The sequence below is a fragment of the Microtus oregoni genome, unplaced genomic scaffold (genome assembly GCF_018167655.1).
Source record: "Microtus oregoni isolate MIOR12 unplaced genomic scaffold, Mior012 000006F_ref0000085, whole genome shotgun sequence".
Classification (NCBI taxonomy): domain Eukaryota; kingdom Metazoa; phylum Chordata; class Mammalia; order Rodentia; family Cricetidae; genus Microtus; species Microtus oregoni.
The window spans coordinates 32,419,172-32,428,305 of record NW_024543065.1 but is presented as its reverse complement, the minus strand read 5'-3'; positions in this window follow the sequence as shown (position 1 = coordinate 32,428,305).

Sequence of the window (9,134 nt, the reverse complement as noted above, 5' to 3'; positions counted from 1 at the left end):
CTGCTACACCTAGCATTTTCTTTTTCTAGTAATTCATTCCTACTATACATTAAGTGATGATCTTCCTAGATTACAAATAAAAAGAAACTATTTCCTCAGCATAGAAATAACTTGAAAAGCACTGACACAAAACATTAAGCCTACTTAACCTGATATCTTTTGAAAATGCTGAAGGAAGCAACAGACACACTTTTTAAAACAATCTATGTATGGCAAATGGTTTGAAATAATACTTGTAATACAATAGCTCTTATATTCTCTAAAGCTCATTTACAGTCCATCTCAGGTTTTAGAAGTTCCAAATTCAGAGCCTTTAATTCAAGGTGACAAGGCCTGGAACTGCCTTGTCAATATTCTCCTCTGTTTGATTATTATAATAAAGGCTTTGGTTCACTATTAAAATCTCAAGACCCACAGCAAGAATTACCATGCTCAAAATCATTACTGGGCTCAAAACTAAACACGGGACCTACTGAGTGAGTGCTGTCAGGATCTTTTGAGATGTTTTAAGTTTTTTTCAGAAGAAAAGAAACAATCAACTAGTAATAATAGTGGAATTGATAATGACCTAGTTATCCTTTTGTATATTTTATAATACAGGGAAACTAGACCTGCTGTTTATAAAAGAAGAGCTGACATGAAAAGCGATTGATCAATAATGCTAGATAAATTACCCCTGCAAATAGAACATAGAAGACTAAAGCCCGTTGCATCCTGTGGTGTATAAAACACATCCTTATCTCTTTCTAAATCCCCAACCTCATTCCAAATAAGGATTCATGTAGCTCACATAAACATGTCCAATCCAATAGAGTGCTTTTGAAAATGAGTATATGTTTTAAAGGGGAATGCAAACAAAAATCAAAGAACATATGCTCTGCAAAGACAAGAGAAAGAATGCTGTTTGTCTCCACTGCACACCTGCTCCCAATACAGTGAAGGTAGTAAACCCTCAAGATAAAGGCAAGGAAAGCCTCATGTACAGGTCGCACATGTGACTGCTGGAAGACTGACACCCATTGAGCTACTTTGCTGTAGTAATAAGGGTGGTGGGGCTGCATCCCTGGCACCCCAGCTGCCTGGCTAGCTTTTGCCCTGAAATAACAACACACAAATTGTATTCTTTTAAACACTGCTTGGCCCATTTCTATCTAGCCTCTTCTCGGCTAACTCTCGCACCTGGACTAGCCCATTTCTAATAATCTATGTAGCCCACGAGGTGGCTTACCAGGGAAGATCTTAACCTATGTCCATCCTGGGTCGGAGCTTCATCACATGTGTCTGCCCGGGAGCAGGGAGCATGGCATCTCTGAGCTCACTTCCTCTTCCTCCCAGCATTCTGTTCTGTTTACTCCTCCCACCTATGTTTTAACCTATGAGGGCCAAGCAGTTTCTTTATTGCTTAACCAATGAAATCAACAGACTCATATGACACTCCCACATCACTTTGCCACAAAAGCAAGACATCATTATGTTGAATTAGGTTTAGTTTGTCTATATGAAAGAACTTCCAGGCACTCAGAGAAGTCATTACACCTCTTCTGTAGATCATACTATATAATATGGTAGTTTAGCTCCTTCTAATAGAGGAAAGAAAGATGACATCAATCCAGACAGTAACTCCATCACCTATCAACCCAGATGTAACTCCTCTACCAACAGCTTTACTGAGGGTCAATACATAGATACAAATTATATATCTTCAAAATATAACCCTCCAGGCAATCTGAGTTACATACTATCCAAGCACCGTCTAATAAACTAGATACCAAAGGGATAAAACGAAATACACTTTGGTACAGGCCTTTGTATTGTTTGGCTCAGTCCACACATAAATCTACTGTATGTCTTCACACACTAACTTCACCACCTACTTTAAAAAATAAAATGTTTTTACCATAGTCACACCTATTTGTTTACTTCCTGTCTATGGCTTTTCTGAGTAGGACAAAATGAAACAGATTTCACTAAGGTCCATAATATTAAAAACACTTACAACATGGACCATTACAGAAAATGGTTGTCAATCTCTGTTTAATGGATGTGTGAACTGGTAACAAAAGTCTTCTAAAACTAAGTTTGGAAATCTGAGTTCAAAGTCATGTTCATGGGGACTATCTTCAGAAAGCTACTTTGTTAGTTTAATCATACTGCACGATTGAATGATAACCTTGTAGAACTATGTGAGGTTATGCCCTGACAACCTCTACTTCAGTCAGGCGATCAATGTATGTCCTTTTGTTTTGTGTGCAACCCTTGAATAAACTTGTATTTCAAAAGCCTTACACAGGTAGTTAAATCTCCCAATTAAACTTCTAGTTCTTATTTCTCGCATACAATGAAATTGAGTCCAAGTGACTGAAGAATCTGAAGATAAAGAAAAGACTTTGCAGAGACATGGAGCTCAACAATCAGCCAAGATGGTAAACAGTTCTGACCAGAGGAGCTTGAGGTGGGTAATTAGATTTGTCACCAGAGTGTTGCGATTTACCAAATGCTAAATGTACTTCACAGAGGTGAGGTAAATACAAAACCTTAAATTGTTGTTATTTTTACAGAAGTCTGCTCCATTTAAGATGACTCTTAAGCACAAATATCTCCATGGCTTAACACAAAAGAAATTTATCTCTCCCCTATAAAATAGAGCAGTGCAGATATTCTTGTTAAGTGAGTAGTCATTCCCAGTATTTAGAAACCAGCATCCTTCCATAAACACAAAGATGCATGCATGAGAGGTCCCAAGGCCTTGAATAGAAATGCTCTACATCATTTCCCCACAAAATCGCAAAGAAGTCTGGGAAATGCATTCTAGAAGTGAGTTCAGACTATAAATACATATCCAAACTCTTTCATACTTGTTGTCAAAATGTGAAACCTAATTCAAATTCACTCTGCTGATAGGAAACCTGCAAGCAGCTCTCCAGGGAATTAAATCAGGAAACATCCCTAGACAGGATACTAGCATTATACAAAGACGAAATCTTACTATACAAAGTCTAGGTATTTCACCTAAAAATCTTGTGATGTATCTACTGACCCCCCTCACCCCTGCACCCCCGGCCAGCTTAGAATATACTCTTAGCTGCCTGATTTCATATTTTACACCTGGCATTATATCTAGTCTCAGAAGTTATCACTTTGAGAAAATTGTAGCAGGCTGGTAGATCTGCCACTCGTGAATCAAAGTGAAAAACTATGATCCCCAACAAATAAACTCTGGGGTCACTGCAACTCTCTCTTTTGTGCTGCCCAAGCCAGCTTAATAGAGATGCTCTTTGCTCTGGCTCTTGTGGTCTTCGTAATTAATTGAACTTTAATGCTCCAACAAAGTCCTAAGCAGATTACTGCAGCCTTATCTGCTAGTGTCAGGATATCTGTTTACTTCAGCCGAACAGAATGCTCAGACTCCTCTGATGGACCAGAACCAGACTTGCTGTAAGCTTGGTGATGGCTTCAAAACAGAACGTGGCAGTATATTAGTGTGACACACTCAGGGTTGTCTTGGATGAGGGTGTATAGACCCTAGCACATAGAATGAAATCTCTGTCAGTCTACCAGCATAGAAATAGGAAGGATGCAGTTCCGGCCTTCTTTAACTTGGAGAATTTCTCTTTCTATGAGAGCAATGCTGACCATTGACTTGTAGACTCAGCTCCAAAATGAAAGGAGAAAATGCCAGTGTGTAGAAGGAATTCACTTATCTACATCTCAAGCATCTTCTCCTGTTTGTCTTTTAATGAGGTGGAAATTTACTACACTGAACACTCTTATCATTCTCCTTAAGCATCCAATCCAGTTCAAATCTCTTGGATTTTGCCTAGCTCTGGTCTCTTGTATTCTTAGCCATAACTTCTCTTGTAGGCTTCTGATTCTCTCATTACTGGTCTTCTAGATGTTTCCCTGGAATATTGCAGAATACTTCATGTTCAGCTTGCTAACTTTGGCTCCATGTTAAACTCTACTAGGCCTTAGAGATACTGTCATTTTTCTGTTTACTTCTGTTACCTGGCCTTACAACAGAGTTGTATTTTGCTTCTCTCTTTTTTTGTTCAGCCAGTCACCAAATACACAAATCCTCCTGACTCAATCATAATGCTAAACTGAAGGAAGCTCAATTAACTGGCTATTTTGAGTCAACAATGACCAATAACTTCAAGGAAGACTGAGAAGGCCAAAATATGTGATTAGTGCACCAAAAAAAGGCCATAATTCTCTCCAGATTCAACTGTCATGTAGGCCCATATTTCTGTATGGCACAAGAGCCATAAGCCTGGTCTGAGGTGGTCACGAACTCTGCAGACAAGCCATCTCTGTTTAAGAATAGCCAGGATGTACAGCTCCTTTCTTTTGTTATAAATGTAGATCTCCTGAGAAGAGGTGTTGGCTGAAGCTGGTCAGGATGTTTGGTGCTTATTTCTTGGTAATTTGGAGGAAGGCTTATAGAGATGCTAATTCATAGCCTACGTGACTGCTAGCATACAGATAGATACGGACGTGACTAAAAGCCCATTCACCTGGTTGCCTAGGAGACAGCCTAATGTGTTTTCCCACTCAATTTATGTGGTGATATATAAGGTGTTTGGAGAATAAACGGGAGAGCTTCAAAAGATCTGGCCCTTCCATGATGCCCATGTAAACTGTGTCAGTTTATTCCTTGCGACTCTGTTCCAGTCCCAGTTAGGGAAGATAATTATCTATGTTGGACCCACACGGCCTCCAACTCTGCCACTATCGTATTTCCCCATTTGCACATGCACTTCAGGAATGTTGAGTCCTGGATGCTATCTCTAATAACTCTGGAGTCATATTAGCCACCTACTGGATACAGAATATGAAGCAAACAGCACCCACTATTCTGGTGCCCCAAGATATAAAAAAGCAGTTCTCCATAAAGTTGGCAATTATTACTTCCTTCTTGCTACTTTCAACTATGTCCTTAAGAGAGGGGTGAGGCAAAGTACATCTACGAGAATCCCAAAAGGAACAGAGTGAAAGACTACATTGTTAAATTATGGCTTCCCAAACCCTGATAACCTAGCTTCACTGAGTTCTAAAATATGGATTCCTGATGTTTGATTTCCCTCTGTAGGCTGTGATTATCATTAATGAATAAAGAAACTGCTTTGGGCCTGTTGATAGGGCAAAACTTAGGTAAGTGGGGAAAACTAAATGGAATGCTGGGAGGAAGATGGCAGAGTGGGAGAGAGACACCATGGAGCTGCCAGAGTAAGACATGCCAGTAATTCACTGCCAGGTGACTATCTACAGATTACTAGAAATGGGTTAAATTAAGATGTAAGAGTTAACCAATAAGAAACTAGAGCTAATGGGCCAAGCAGTGTTTTGATTAATATAGTTTCTGTGTGGTTATTTGGTTCTGGGCAGCCTGGATGAACAAGCAGCTTCCTCTTAGGTTCCAGCCTATTTGCAAAAACAATGGCTTGGATGGGCCAGGAAGTAGTAAGGCATAGGCCAATAGCCCCAAGTTGTCCTCCAATATCAGAAAAGTTGATAGAAATAGACATGAGGAGAGCCCTGACTGCACTTATACTGTGGAGGTATCTCCAGACTTGCACACCTTTCATTGTCTGAGATCAGTAAGCTCCTATTCGGCTAGCACTACCTTTATACATAATTAATAGTTCTGATGAGAAAGAGACAATAACAAAGATGAATAACTAGAAGTCCTCTTATGAAATATTCTTCACAACACTGCTGCCTTTCTTTTCCAGGAGCTTAGCCGAGACTGTACTCTTTTGGATCTTCAGAACAGGTTTACAATTAACCTGCTAGTTCTTCTGCTTCCTCTTCATAAAGAAGACTTTGTCTGAAGCTCGAGCAGATCTCCTGCCCATTAACACAAATCCTGACACAGACTAACTAGTCTGCACACATTTGCTACAAGTACAGATGAACAAGTTGAAATATAACTAGTCAAATGTCAGAAATTGGTGCATGGACCTCTACCTGGTAGGTCCAACCCCATAAGCTGTAAAAACTACCTGGAACTAGCTCTCAATTTTAGGCTTTTAAACCTGTAAAAATATTCTTTTTGTTACCTCCTGATATGAAGTAAATGCAAAATTCTTTTTAAAGCTCGAAGGTATTATCGAGAGTACTATTTTGCTTATCCATGTAAGAAATTACATGGAACACCAAATTAAGCTGACACATAAAATAACAGTGATTTAGAAAACATTACTTGCTATATAACCCTTGTAAAAAGTATAATAATCAGAAATATTATTGAAAGACATTATAATCACTATTTGATTTTCAATGCTGGCACATAACCAGGAGATAGTAGTTCAGGAAGCAGAAATAATATTTGCTACTTTGTCAAAACATAATATTTTGTCTCTAATTGCATGGTCAATATTTACTCGGTGATTATACAGCTTTTCACACGATTGCCTGAACCCAATAAAGTAAGGAAAGGCAGTTATCGTGATTCTCCCAGAGGGTGAGCTGGACAAAGATAAACTAAGTGATCTCCCTTACTGGCTTATTTAACTCTGAAGTCATTCATACTTCAAAGATGTATGAAGCATGGGGAGCAAAATCTTTCATTTGTGAACTTCAAACTTCTAAATCAATCTATGGAAAAGGCTTTTTTTTACCCTGAAGTTTCTACCTGCCTATCCTTCCAAAACATAGGTCAAGATTCTTCAAGACTAAAAATAAAGCTTTCAATTAAAACTCATCAGTTAACAGGGTTGAAGTTGAGAACAAAGTGTTTGAACCTGCAAATTCAAAATCCCAGAATTCTAAAAGGGTGTATGTACCTATAGCTCTGAAAATCCATCTTACAGATCATGGACAAGGATGCTTTAAGATCTTGTATTCATTTGATAACTTTGCCTTATAGCAACACCCTTGTAAACTTACTGGGGTTGTTAACAGATGTCAAGCCATTTACTTTAAGAAAGCCATTGGCTCAACTGGAAGAACTTCAAGAATTCTGGAACTAAAATGACCAAAATCTAGATTAATAAAACTGAAATAATTCATAATTGATGATGGGAGCATAGACAGTAAGAAACAAGAATTTAAAGTTTCTAATGTGTGTGAGAACAGCCTTTGCACACAGTACATGTAAGTTGCTATGTATATGAAAACAGCCTTGGCACACAGTACATGAGCAAGAAGGTAAAAGCTTTAATTGCTAGGGCTTTAACTGGGAATATGGCTGCTATCTCCATACTCAAGATATCTACATATTTTATTATTGGCCTGGGTGTTTCTATTTATGATACAGGCAGGGAAAATCAATTAAATACTGGCTGAAAATACAGCATCATGGAATATATTCTGCCATTTTTATTGCTGAAATAAGAACAAATAACCTGCATAACACTTATATGGCCAATAATAGAATTTCCTACATATAAAGAAGAGCAAATTAGTATTAGTCTCAGAACTGTTTGTAAGTTTCAATGACACATACTAAATACTTAAAGCAGATGAAAGCATTTCTACACTGGTCTCTTAGCACAACAAATAGATGAACATAAATATTAAAGGTGCACATCAGGCAGGCACCACCTGAGTTCCTGTAGTCTCTTTTATTATCACTCTACTTCCCACAGGAAATATGGCCACTTCTGTGTATAAGCGCACATACGGGTAGAAAGAGAAATAGAGATAGCTGGGTTTGTGCACTGAGCATAATGAGAAGAAAGCAAAAAGAAAACTGCAATGATTTGTAAAGCTTTCATTTTACTGGACTGCTAAGAAGGCTCAGAGGGTAACGTTCTGGCCGTGAAACTTGATGTCCTGAGTCCTAGCCCCTGCATCCACAAAGAGAGGACCAACAAGTTGTCCCCTGACCTCCAGACTGGTGCCATAGCATGTGTACATGCATGCATGTGAATGCACACACACACACACACACACACATACACACACATACACACACACCATATAAAGAGAGAGAAAGTAAGCAAATAAATGTAAAAAAAAATTAAGAGTTCTGTTGTTAAAATCTTTTGCATACTGAAGTTGGATTATCAATTAGAGAACATGTGCCATAACAAACCACCAACCAATACTGTGTAGCAATATTTATTATTTTCTATTAGTCCATCCATTCATTTAACAAAATCTTACACAGCACTTACTGTAGGCGTGGTGTTAAGTAAGAATTTGAAATTGTAATGTTTGTCACCTGGACTTTTAGAGAAGAAAAAGCAAGCTGTTAATAATTATCCTTCAATTGTAGGTGTATTAAAAACCAAGGTATGTAGTATTCCTTGCACCAATTTTGAAAAATGTTAACGACAGTTTAATCTTGATTCTGTGAAGGCATTTCCCCCCAGAGCTAACACTTTGTGGATACAGACATGGAGGTCCCCAGAATTCTGACTGGACCAGTGCTAGAGTTGAGAAAGAAGAAATAGATGTTCAAAGCCACCAAAGATAGTTCTCAGGATTGATATCAATGTGCTTTTTTAAAAAACAATTCAAATATTTTAAATTATTGGATTATCTATTTGCTTTAGATAACAGGCAACCAAAATGGAGGTGTGATTTGAAGGCATCCTTAACAGAAAATGTCACCTGCTCAGTTATGAGCTACCTAAAACATGATGCTCTGCTACAGGAGATTTATTGTGTTGGGAGAGAAATCTTGTTCTCCTTTTGCTGTCCTTTTGGCAGTTCAATTTTGGTACTTCTGGTATATGGCTTTATGACTTTTTTCTTTTCTAGAATAGAACATATTTTGCCTCATTTCCTATAACCCCAACAAAGACAGGGGCAAGCACAGAAATGGCAGTCAATAAATAATTACATAGTGAATGAATAAATATACGATCTCCAGTCACAGAGCCTGTAGATTCCCGGGACAATATGGAGACTGTTTAGTTCAGCACAGTCTTGTTCTAATGAAGAGCTGTGAACGTACCCGCTAACAACATCAAACGCCCTTGGAAAGAGACATATGAGCAGTTTGGACTTATAGACAAATTTGTCATGAAAGCCCTAGAGGGTGACAACATAACACATGAAAATATTGCCTTTTCCTAGGAAGTTGAGGCTAGGCATTCTCAACCATTTGTTTCAACTATAAAGCAACCAGCACACAGCTCACTATGAACATTTATGATCCCCTGGACGTTTATCCACCAAATGCA